Source organism: Macrobrachium nipponense, chromosome 45 (genome assembly GCF_015104395.2).
Source record: "Macrobrachium nipponense isolate FS-2020 chromosome 45, ASM1510439v2, whole genome shotgun sequence".
Classification (NCBI taxonomy): Eukaryota; Metazoa; Arthropoda; class Malacostraca; order Decapoda; family Palaemonidae; genus Macrobrachium; species Macrobrachium nipponense.
In genome coordinates this window covers 15,719,500-15,732,721 of record NC_061105.1, presented here as the reverse complement: position 1 = coordinate 15,732,721, position 13,222 = coordinate 15,719,500, and positions in this window count along the sequence as shown.

The following is a 13,222-nucleotide window of genomic DNA, read 5'->3' as shown; positions in this document are numbered from 1 at the left end:
AATGACTTCCCCTGCTTCCCGCGACTTCTTTGCCAGAGAGCTGGAGAAGCTCGGAGCCCTCATAACTCTGGGCAAGGAGGCCGGTTACACTGGACCAGCACTTGACCGAGTGGATAAAGGCCGCAGCAGGCTGCTGTGCGCCTGCAAGAATAGGAAGAAAGAGAAGCAGAAGAGAAAGCAGAAGAAAAGAAACCAGAAGCAGAGAGAAAGGCCAAAAAGAGAAGAGATGAGAAAGAAGAAAGAGAACGCAGAGAGGAAAGCCAGAGAAAAGAGATCTCCCTTCCCTCGAAGAGAGAGAAAGCATGAGCTAGATCTCATAGATGGACGGCAATCTCTCTGCTAGTTTCTAAGCCCCAGACCATGAGCTGGACTCCCGGTAAGAGGTGGTTGCAGAGGTTCTGCACCACTTGTTGTGTGCGTGGGCATGCTGTGGATCCGACCAGTGCCCAAGTCGGTCTCTACCTTGGGAGGAGGAGAGCTTCCAGGGTGAACTTCTCCAAGGCTACCATGTAGCCCTGCCCGATGAACAGTCTCCTACGGCCTATCAGTGGGTACAAGTCATGGCCGACACCGAAGCCCAGGTCTCCCTTATTTCCAGAAAGGCATTGCCTAGGGGTGCCAAAATCCAGACGAACGAAGAAATTCAGTTTGAATGGATTGACGGTAACCTCTATTCTGTTCCTTCGGTCCTTCTGAATGTGGAAATGCCCTTTCTGGACCAGGAGACCAGGGAAACCACATTGTGCCGCCTGGGCGTAGTTGACCAATTTCATGATGTTTATCAGGTGATATTGGGGAGGCCGAGACTTACTAAGCCGTATCTCCCCTGGACGCAGCTCCCACTACCAGATGCACCGGATCCCTGCAGCATGCCTCATAATCAATCATCCGTTTTAGATTCAGAGGCTAGTGCCTCCGATGTCCCAGACATCCCTTTTATTTGTGAACCTGGCCCTGACCCAGTGTCAGAGCCAGACGTTTCTTCCGCATCATCTCAGCCTCTTACCATTTTACCGCCTACCTCCTCCACTTTGGAAGAGGTAAGCCCACCAGTTAACCCCGGACTTGTTTCCGAGGGTGATTCAATGGAGGATTCCTTAACCTCCCTACCTCAAATCACTGCCAGAGAGGACTCTTCACCTGTGCCAGAGCACACTGCCAGCCTTGGTGACTCCACAGATTCGCAACCTGTGGGGCCATCTCGGCCTTACCGTCCAGTGCCACGGAAGAAGGTTCTGGAACACGTCTGCCGAGACTGTGGCCCGCAAGGGTCACATGTCTGCCAACTATGGAGGGTGCGCAAACCACCATATTCCTGCCATCGCAATGGCCGTCACCAATCCTCCTTCTTCACTAGGACCCCCAGCTAAGGGCCCTATAACAGTCGCACCCTCAAAAGCCATTATCCGCCAAGCCACGTCAGAGCCTACGACGACTCTGGCGCTCAAATCTCCCTGATACGGGAAGATCGAATCCCCCGAGGGGCTAATATTGACAGACGTCAACTGATAAACCATTGAAGGAATCAATCACTTAAACTGATCCTTCCGACCATACAATTGAGAGTCACCAGACCTCGTTTCTCCAGAGTATGTACCCTTGCAGTTGCAAGCTACATTCCAGGAGGTTACGACCTCCTCCTAGGGCAAGACATGAAGTCTCCCTCACCTTCGGGGGGGTTAAAAAGCCTAGGGGTCCTAACCCCACGTCAAATCACTCCAAAGCACGGAGTCATCGAAATTCTACTTCCTCCAGGAAGTACGTCCACCAACAGTCTCCCCCGTTACCAAGGAGGGAGATTGACCATTCACAGTTCCGTTGCAAAACCTGCAACGTAATAGGGCACTCCACGAATTGGCCTAGGTGCCCTAGCCGACTACCAGCAGCGGACAATGTCCACTTTCCACAAGGCTTAGCCTTCCAAAAGAGACAGGAGCCTCTGTCTCCCATTTCCAAGGGCACGCTGAGAGGTATTGCACCTCCAGTACCCGTCACAGGTCCAGTCGACCTCAACTCCCTGCCAGTGCCACTTGGCAGCACGGGGCAGGCCAAGCTCCGTTCCAGCCTGGACGTAGAGCCACCACCGAACTTGACCTCTGCGCCTGGCCCTGAGCTAGCGCCGGCGCCTAACCTAACCAAGGATCCTCCTACAGGAGATCCTCCAACAGGCATGGAACTTACCGCAGCCCATGGCCAACCCAAAGTCCATGAGTCTTCTTCACCCTCACCACTGTCGCCCGAGGATGAACCTCCGGCAGACCTAACCTTCATACCTCCTCTGGAAAACCAGGAACTGCCCGACCAGGAGTCAGCCTGGAGTTTTCCCCTTACGACGGCTGTCGCAGCAGCCGAAGTGAGGACCTCCCCTGCAGTGGGTTCCACCTCTACGACGGTTGCTGCAGATACCGAAGTAGGGTGTTCTCCTGAAATCCCTCAGGCTACCACTGCCTCTGCTCCTGCCGGCGTTTCTGGCCTTTCCCCAGAGTTTGTGCCTCCGTCTACTCCTAGACTGGTATAGCCAGGTCCTGGAGGAATAAGAAGAAGAAGAAGAAGGACGTAACCAATCATTAACATATTAACAAAAGAGCCACATGCTCTCCTTGACACCTGTGCCCGAGGTACAGTGTCGCATTCATTTGCAGAATGATCCTGGCACCTACCCAGAGAAGGTAGCCAGCCTGATCTCTGCCAGTAGCACTAACCCTCTAACCCCTAGCCATTGTAATACTAACCCTCACTTAAATATAATTACCTCATTGCATTTCCCTCCTGGTCAATTAACCACTCATCATCCCCACGCATCATTACCTCTCATTATGTATTTTAACAATTCCGTCGCTGAACTGCTGCTGTGCGTACCACACTCTGGAATAAATGCGTCTTCATTTAACTGTATTGAGTAGGTTAGGCTAATGATTTAGTACCAGGGCATTAGGTTAGTAGCAAGTAGAATTTTCAAGTAACCTTATCTAGGGTAGAGTAGACTGTCGTCACAAGACAACCTGTAGTTATTTATTAGGCTAGACTACATCACTACATTAAGTTAGTACACTTAGCATCTTTGCCTATATGTTAGGTAGGCCACTGTAGTTAGCTGTATCACTGCTCAAAAAACTTCAAGTTGGAGTAGGAGAATGGGTAGTCGAGACAATCAATTTATTTAAGCCAAGACCTTCACACCTGAAAGGGAGTGAATGCCTTCTTAACAGGGGGAGCTGTGACGTTTATAGATCGTTCGTCTACCCCGCAATTAATTCATTAATTTGATTTGGAAAACGGCAGCCATTTTCTTTAGAATATCAGCTGATTTTAGTAAACGCGGGAACCAAAACCCGCCAGCCAGAGATAGGGGATTCCCCAGTTGGGGGAAAAAGAGTCTTTTGTCAGCTTTAGGGACGTATCTCAAAAGGGAAGGGTGTAGGCAGATTGGTACTTCTTAGACCTATAGCTTAAGCTCTCTTTCCTGTGACCCCTCTGCTGGCTGTATGCTTGTTTTCCAGGATTTGCCTTGATCGTGGGGGGTTAAGCTGACCTCCAAACCCCAAGCAACCCACCTGAATTCTGCCTCAGTCGGCTGCGAGACGTGATCTCGGACAGAGGTCAAATTACCTGCCTTCCTGTTAGGCCTACCCAGGGTGTGAGTGGTGCGCCGATGACCCAGGCCTCAGACAAAGGGGGCCATGATTTTCTACAAAGGTCCACACTGAACACGACATCCAGGTACGTCTTGTGGAACAGCATATTGCCAGTCTCTCCCTTATCACCTATTATAATTTTGATCCTCATTCTCCCATTCAATTTTCAGCAACAAAAGAATTCATCCTTTTGTTCCCCTCTCACTGCCTCATGGCCGCATGCTTCCCCTTGTGATCGTCCCAGACCAATGGAGTCATTGCATACTTCAGTGAAACCTTAAAAGTTCCTTCTCCCCAGTATTAGAGAATTAATTAATCAAAGCAAGAAGTCATTTTTTCTTTTATCTCGTTTAATCTGGGATTCCTTTTTCCAGATTTCCATGAGTCACGTGCCGTCTCTGCCCGCAAGTGTGCATTACCCCAAGTGAATGAAAATCAGCTTGAATTGAATGAGATTATAAGCCCTAACGTGGGGCCAATATCATTTACCTTTTCTCCAGGCCAGCACGGGCCTTTTTTTGTAAATAAATAGCTGTTAAGTAACGAGCTGAGTTTTCTGGCGACCTTCCCTCTAAAGAAATTAATAATAACTATCAGTTTACGGTAAGTTAAAGCAATTCCCTCTTGAAATCCCTCATTATTTCCGTTTACGTATCTAGCCTCTCTCAAGGCCAGCTATATACGTAACATTGTCGACCTTCGCCGAGGATATGAACCTAGCTTGCTTAAAAAAAAAAAAAAAAAAAAAAAAAAAGCTTGTAAATCGCGTTATCCGTTGTAAAACGTAAACTGTAAATTATCTTACAAAAAGAAATCAAGCACACTTGCAGGGAAAGAAGACACACTGACTCACGGTAAGGTATTCCATTCATTAATATGATTATTCTATAACCAATGTTAGCTTAAGGTACGTTTAAGTATTTTTATTGTTGAAGTGGTCAAAAGAGCGTAGGTAGAAATCTTATTATTGTAACGGCGAACGCGCCAGTGCATTATTTTAGCGGCAAGCAAACAATTTGCCCCGCGAATTCTCTGTTACTTTGTGCTGTCCTCGTAGGAGCTTACACTAACACGTGTGCAGATAGATGCCAGAAAGGACCAGATCATACTAGGAAGTGCTTTGCCAGGGTTTATTGCTGTATTAGAAAGCCTAGCTAGTAGGAGTGTTTTACTAATAGTTACGGCAAAGAAGTGTACAATTCTTTTGTCTGTGATATGTTAGGGAATCCATTTTTAACTTAGTTTTCATTCCAAGTGTTGGTAACCGCTTACCTCTCAGCTTAAATTCAGCTTAGAGCATTCTCGCGCCTGCGCGGTCTCAACCAGCCTTCGTTTTCGCTCACAGCGGCAGCCATGTTTGTTATCTTTCAGAATTATCTAAACCATTTAAGCAAAGTAACGTAAGTCTCAAAGTTTTAACGTAAATAATATCAGTCGCGGTACTAGTATCTATCGTTCTGCCAGAGAAATTAACGTAATTCGCCTTGAATAAGAAAGTAGAATTTTGTGTTGTAAATTGCCTTCGCATTTACAGAGAATCAGCTGATTCGCCCGCGCTGGTCAGCTCTCCTCACGTGTTTCACCTCGCATCGCTCACTCGCGCGCTGAGCGAAGTTTCATTTCACTTCGCACTTAATGTAACCTCATTTACAATTGTTTGCTAACATCGTTTTCAAATCCTTACCGTAATTTTTCACTTGTCCTTACGTAAAGTTAACGTAAATCTTAAAAGTAGAGTCACTTGCAAGAATTGTTAACGTAAAACGCGTCTTTGTAAAATTCATATTGAAACGCAAATCATTTCATAAGCGCAAGCCGCTAACATCAACGTAAAAATCGTTCACACGAGCGCGTTATCATTTTCATAAAACGTTATCAAAAGCAATTCTTTCCTTAAACGTTAATGTAAGTAGATCATTTAACGCAAGTTGCGTCATATTAAACTTAACATTAGTAGTTCAATTCAATATAAGGGAGTTCATTCATATATCATTTTTCACCCTCTCCGAGAGAGAGAAAGAGAGAGAGAGAGAGAGAAAACCAGAACCCAGTATTCACGAAGCCAAGAGTACTACATCTTACCAGTAATTATAGCATGCAGAATTAACATTATTTTAGTCTCTTGTGTCTTTCATTTACACAGCGTGATACGTACGCGCATGTGTCCATTGCAGTTTGCAAGCATTTATTTATTTCATTTACCGAGTACTTCAGCGAGGGACTGAGCATTTCTAAAATTTCCATTACCTGTCGTTGCCCGAGTGGTCTTTTCATTTTCGTTATCACAAAAGACTTGCGTATACCGCAAGCACAATTCGCACAGTGTGCCACGCAAATTCATTACTTCCAGACAGGGAAGTCGTTACCAGTTTAGGACTGGCCACCACCAGTGCACGTCAGGTTCTTACCATTTTACAGTGCCACTAATTCTTGACACTGTCCATCGACTGGCTGCTGAAGTACTCCCACCTTTTACTTTCTCTCCTCCACCATTACACTCTGCCATGAGCAGTGCCATTTCACTTCAGTATATTTAAGTATACTGCATGTAGTGTCCGGGACACACCAGCACGATACCAGTGCTCCCGCCTCCATAAGTGCCATTGCACCTGTACAGGCCGTACAGGTAGCCATTAAAACCTGCGTGTCTGTCCTTACGGAACGCCCAAGTAACTAGTGTGTCCATATACAAGGGTCAGTGATCCTTCGGAACACTCAACAAAGGGAACGCCTCCCGAAGCGCCGCAATACCAGCCCTAAGTGCTGACAAACCTGCGTGTCCGTCCTTACGGAACGCCCAATTCATTAATGTCCGTGTACGAGGATCAGTGATCCTTCGGACCAACCCAAGGAACGCCTCCTCATAAGTGCCGTGCACCTGTACAGACGTACAGGTAGCCCATTCAACGTCTCCCAAGTTGGGAACTGCCCGTAAGTGTGACGTACGCCGCACACTTCCTTCGATTTTTTCACCTCATCAGAAGGTGCCATTCACAAAGTGCCACCGAGCACCCAGTCTTTTCAGACTTCATTACCACGTCGCAGAACCCATTTCCAAGTGAGTGCCACTTTCCACAGTAGGCACTCCCATTCCATCCATTACCCTTCCTGGCCATTAATATCATTTTCCTCCGAGCCTCTACTGCAGCCTAAGGGAAATGACTTCCCCTGCTTCCCGCGACTTCTTTGCCAGAGAGCTGGAGAAGCTCGGAGCCCTCATAACTCTGGGCAAGGAGGCCGGTTACACTGGACCAGCACTTGACCAGTGGATAAAGGCGCAGCGGGCTGCTGTGCGCCTGCAAGAAAAGGAAGAAAGAGAAGCAGAGGAGAAAGCCAGAGAAGCAGAGAGAGAAGAAAGAGAAGCAGAGAGAGAAGCAGAGAGAAAGGAAAGAGAAGAAGAGAGAAAGCATGAGCTAGCTCTCATAGATGACGCAATCTCTCTGCTAGTTTCTAAGCCCCAGACCATGAGCTGGACTCCCGGTAAGAGGTGGTTGCGGAGGTTCTTGCACCACTTGTTGTGTGGCGTGGGCATGCTGTGGATTCCGACCAGTGCCCAAGTCGGTCTCACCTTGGGAGAGGAGAGCTTCCAGGGTGAACTTCTCCAAGGCTACCATGTAGCCCTGCCCGATGAACAGTCTCCTATGGCCTATCAGTGGGTACAAGTCATGGCCGACACCGAAGCCAGGTCTCCCTTATTCCAGAAAGGCATTGCCTAGGGGTGCCAAAATCCAGACGAACGAAGAAATTCAGTTTGAATGGATTGACGGTAACCTCTATTCTGTTCCTTCGGTCCTTCTGAATGTGGAAATGCCCTTTCTGGACCAGGAGACCAGGGAAACCACATTGTGCCGCCTGGGCGTAGTTGACCAATTTCATGATGTTTATCAGGTGATATTGGGCCGAGACTTACTTAAGCCGTATCTCCCCTGGACGCAGCTCCCACTACCAGATGCACCGGATCCCTGCAGCATGCCTCATAATCAATCATCCGTTTTAGATTCAGAGGCTAGTGCCTCCGATGTCCCAGACATCCCTTTTATTTGTGAACCTGGCCCTGACCCAGTGTCAGAGCCAGACGTTTCTTCCGCATCATCTCAGCCTCTTACCATTTTACCGCCTACCTCCTCCACTTTGGAAGAGGTAAGCCCACCAGTTAACCACGGACTTGTTTCCGAGGGTGATTCAACGGAGGATTCCTTAACCCCTACCTCAAATCACTGCCAGAGAGGACTCTTCACCTGTGCCAGAGCACACTGCCAGCCTTGGTGACTCCACAGATTCGCAACCTGTGGGGCCATCTCGGCCTTACCGTCCAGTGCCACGGAAGAGGTTCTGGAACACGTTCTGCCGAGACTGTGCCGCAAGGGTCACATGTCTGCCAACTATGGAGGGTGCGCAAACCACCATATTCCTGCCATCGCAATGGCCGTCACCAATCCTTCTTCACTAGGACCCCCAGCTAAGGGCCCTATAACAGTCGCACCCTCCTAAAGCCATTATCCGCCAAGCCACGTCAGAGCCTACGACGACTCTGGCGCTCAAATCTCCCTGATACGGGAAGATCGAATCCCTCGAGGGGCTAATATTGACAGACGTCAACTGATAACCATTGAAGGCATCAATCACATTAAACTGATCCTTCCGACCATACAATTGAGAGTCACCAGACCTCGTTTCTCCAGAGTATGTACCCTTGCAGTTGCAAGCTACATTCCAGGAGGTTACGACCTCCTCCTAGGGCAAGACATGAAGTCTCCCTCACCGTTCAAAAAGCCTAGGGGTCCTAACCCCACGTCAAATCACTCCAAAGCACGGAGTCATCGAAATTCTACTTCCTCCAGGAAGTACGTCCACCAACAGTCTCCCCCGTTACCAAGGAGGGAGATTGACCATTCACAGTTCCGTTGCAAAACCTGCAACGTAATAGGGCACTCCACGAATTGGCCTAGGTGCCCTAGCCGACTACCAGCAGCGGACAATGTCCACTTTCCACAAGGCTTAGCCTTCCAAAAGAGACAGGAGCCTCTGTCTCCCATTTCCAAGGGCACGCTGAGAGGTATTGCACCTCCAGTACCCGTCACAGGTCCAGTCGACCTCAACTCTCTGCCAGTGCCACTTGGCAGCACTGGGCAGTGCCAAGCTCCGTCCAGCCTGGACGTAGAGCCACCACCGAACTTGACCTCTGCGCCTGGCCTTGAGCTAGCGCCGGCGCCTAACCTAACCAAGGATCCTCCTACAGGAGATCCTCCAACAGGCATGGAACTTACCGCAGCCCATGGCCAACCCAAAGTCCATGAGTCTTCTTCACCCTCACCACTGTCGCCCGAGGATGAACCTCCGGCAGACCTAACCTTCATACCTCCTCTGGAAAACCAGGAACTGCCCGACCAGGAGTCAGCCTGGAGTTTTCCCCTTACGACGGCTGTCGCAGCAGCCGAAGTGAGGACCTCCCCTGCAGTGGTTCCACCCTCTACGACGGTTGCTGCAGATACCGAAGTAGGGTGTTCTCCTGAAATCCCTCAGGCTACCACTGCCTCTGCTCCTGCCGGCGTTTCTGGCCTTTCCCCAGAGTTTGTGCCTCCGTCTACTCCTAGGACTGGTATAGCCAGGTCCTGGAGGAATAAGAAGAAGAAGAAGAAGGGACGTAACCAATCATTAACATATTAACAAAAGAGCCACATGCTCTCCTTGACACCTGTGCCCGAGGTACAGTGTCGCATTCATTTGCAGAATGATCCTGGCACCTACCCAGAGAAGGTAGCCAGCCTGATCTCTGCCAGTAGCACTAACCCTCTAACCCCTAGCCATTGTAATACTAACCCTCACTTAAATATAATTACCTCATTGCATTTCCCTCCTGGTCAATTAACCACTCATCATCCCCACGCATCATTACCTCTCATTATGTATTTTAACAATTCCGTCGCTGAACTGCTGCTGTGCGTACCACACTCTGGAATAAATGCGTCTTCATTTAACTGTATTGAGTAGGTTAGGCTAATGATTTAGTACCAGGGCATTAGGTTAGTAGCAAGTAGAATTTTCAAGTAACCTTATCTAGGGGTAGAGTAGACTGTCGTCACAAGACAACCTGTAGTTATTTATTAGGCTAGACTACATCACTACATTAAGTTAGTACACTTAGCATCTTTGCCTATATGTTAGGTAGGCCACTGTAGTTAGCTGTATCGCTGCTCAAAAAACTTCAAGTTGGAGTAGGAGAACGGGGTAGTCGAGACAATCAATTTATTTAAGCCAAGACCTTCACACCTGAAAGGGAGTGAATGCCTTCTTAACAGGGGGAGCTGTGACGTTTATAGATCGTTCGTCTACCCCGCAATTAATTCATTAATTTGATTTGGAAAACGGCAGCCATTTCTTTAGAATATCAGCTGATTTTTAGTAAACGCGGGAACCAAAACCCGCCAGCCAGAGATAGGGGATTCCCCAGTTGGGGGAAAAAGAGTCTTTTGTCAGCTTTAGGGACGTATCTCAAAAGGGAAGGGTGTAGGCAGATTGGTACTTCTTAGACCTATAGCTTAAGCTCTCTTTCCTGTGACCCCTCTGCTGGCTGTATGCTTGTTTTCCAGGATTTGCCTTGATCGTGGGGGGTTAAGCTGACCTCCAAACCCCAAGCAACCCACCTGAATTCTGCCTCAGTCGGCTGCGAGACGTGATCTCGGACAGAGGTCAAATTACCTGCCTTCCTGTTAGGCCTACCCAGGGTGTGAGTGGTGCGCCGATGACCCAGGCCTCAGACAAAGGGGGCCATGATTTTCTACAAAGGTCCACACTGAACACGACATCCAGGTACGTCTTGTGGAACAGCATATTGCCAGTCTCTCCCTTATCACCTATTATAATTTTGATCCTCATTCTCCCAATTCAATTTTCAGCAACAAAAGGAATTCATCCTTTTGTTCCCTCTCACTGCCTCATGGCCGCATGCTTCCCCTTGTGTGATCGTCCCAGACCAATGGAGTCATTGCATACTTCAGTGAAACCTTAAAAGTTCCTTCTCCCCAGTATTAGAGAATTAATTAATCAAAGCAAGAAGTCATTTTTTCTTTTATCTCGTTTAATCTGGGATTCTTTTCCAGATTCCATGAGTCACGTGCCGTCTCTGCCCGCAAGTGTGCATTACCCCAAGTGAATGAAAATCAGCTTGAATTGAATGAGATTATAAGCCCTAACGTGGGGGCCAATATCATTTACCTTTTCTCCAGGCCAGCACGGGCCTTTTTGTAAATAAATAGCTGTTAAGTAACGAGCTGAGTTTTCTGGCGACCTTCCCTCTAAAGAAATTAATAATAACTATCAGTTTACGGTAAGTTAAAGCAATTCCCTCTTGAAATCCCTCAATTATTTCCGTTTACGTATCTAGCCTCTCTCAAGGCCAGCTATATACGTAACAATAGTTAGATAGATATATTGCCTGGGAATTGAAATAAATATATAGATAGATAGTTAGATAGATATATTGCCTGGGAATTGAGACAAGAATGTGGCAAAGTGAAAAACAGTGAACTCATGACCTATTCATTTCTGGAGCTTCGGAAGCGCTTTCCATCTTTGCAAGAAAATACCCTTCGAGGTTAACTTATGGTGAGTGTTTTTTTTATTTATTTTTTTTTATTTCTATAGAAGGCATGCTGAAAACTAACACCTTTTCAGGTCTATTTTTTTTTTTTTTTTTTTTTTTATCGATTATAGACCATCGTTTGAAGAATTTCGCCATTCCGCTTGTTCCAGCAGAATGGCGATTTCGCAGCTACGTGGATTAATGACTTCATTCTTGTTGGTTCATTTGCAATCATTTGTTATCAAACAGCCAAAAGCGTAAAGTAACATGTGGTTTTTTTTTTGTTTTTCTTTTTAAGAAAAGGACATACCACTCGTTTTTTTGAGCCAGTCAAAACATGGCTTGCAGGGAAGACACACTTTACAATCTTTTTGCTTCCATAGCAAATAACGTCTTGATGCTCTTTACCCAGCAAAATAAAAGTTTCTACAAACGCGATTTCGTAAAAGTGCTTCTTCCAATGTTTGTAATGCACGTGGATGAAGAGTATGAAATTTCTTGGCGGGTGCAACAAGGCGTGTTCCTACATCCAGCTTACTGGGGACGCGTGCAAGATTTTCACCTCACGCAGAAGTTGTAAACATTATACTCCTAATTTAACGTAAATTAAAATGTGCTAAAATCTACAGTCAATGAGATCATTGTTCCACAACGAAAATTAAAATAAATACGCTACATTTTATTAGAAATCATTTTTCTGTACTGTTTAAGATGCACATTATTTATTTTTAACACTTTCATTCTTATGTATAAATTCCTAAAATTCTTGTATCTTTAACTCAATGTGAAAAACCTTTTTCAGACCTTTTTTAGGCTCTTCAATAGACCTTTCCTACCGCCCCCAACGAGAACAACAACAAAGTAGTGTATAGACTTACTCCCCGAGTAAGCGAAAATACCCTTGGTGCCTTCTGTTATTTCGGGTGCTGTATTTGCATACCAAGACAGACCTATTTTATCACTATTGTCGTATATAAATCCATATATAATTCGTTCATTGTCCCTTTGACAAGCAAGCTTTCTTGGAGTAAAGACAGTATGAAAAGGAGGAAAATTAAGCAAATCGTAAACAGGATTAACAATAAAAGACAATAAACATAGGGTAGCAAGGAAAGTGTGACCTCTGTAATGGAAATAAATCTTAGAAGAGGAAACTCGTTGTGAGTTTATTCCCAAACGAGGTAACTTAAACCCAAGACGAGTACAGAGCTACGGCACTGACCTAAGGTTTACGCCCAGAAGTATGTACCTCGGGCGTAATACGGCGGGGCACTTTGGCGTAACTTAGATAAAGTTAATAGGATATAAAGAGCACCGCCTACGGCCCCTAAAAAGTTAAGCCGGTAGAGGAATACATTGAAACGAATAGCAGCAATCAACATTACGCCGGGCAAAGGGGTAAACTTCCCACTGCAGAAAGAGAAACTTGTGGCGTGATGGGAGCTCTTTAAGAGCCTTAGAGAGAGGAGGACTTTTGCTTATGGGAAATTGAGAGGAAATAGAACTCCAGGGGCAGAATACGAAAGAGGGAGAGATAGAGAGAGGGAAGGGTTATTGAATATATGGGCCTAATGGAGATAAGGCTAATCTCTGCAAATGTTGATAAGGATATTCTGTATTCTGGGAGTCAGAGGTTGTACTGTTGGTAAATGTTTCTCTGGAGAAGTTCAGTGAGAGAAGGGGAAGATATAGAGATAGTTTCCCCTTATTTGTTTAATTATCTTTTCAGTCAAAAGTTTTCCGGTTCCATTTCTAACGGTAGGTTGCCATGACATGATGTGAAAGTAACAGCAATCAGTATGAAATTAATATGGTAAACTTTAAAGCCATTGTAAGGACTCAAACTTCCATGCTACTCCTTCGAAAGCATTGCTCCTTCAAAAGACCAGCTCCTTTGAAGGATCCCTGTCCTTTGAAGGACCGTTCCAGTGGAGGAACTGCTTCTTTAAAGTAACCATTCCCTTGAAGGAACCATGCCCTTCAAGGAACTGCTACTTTGAAGGAA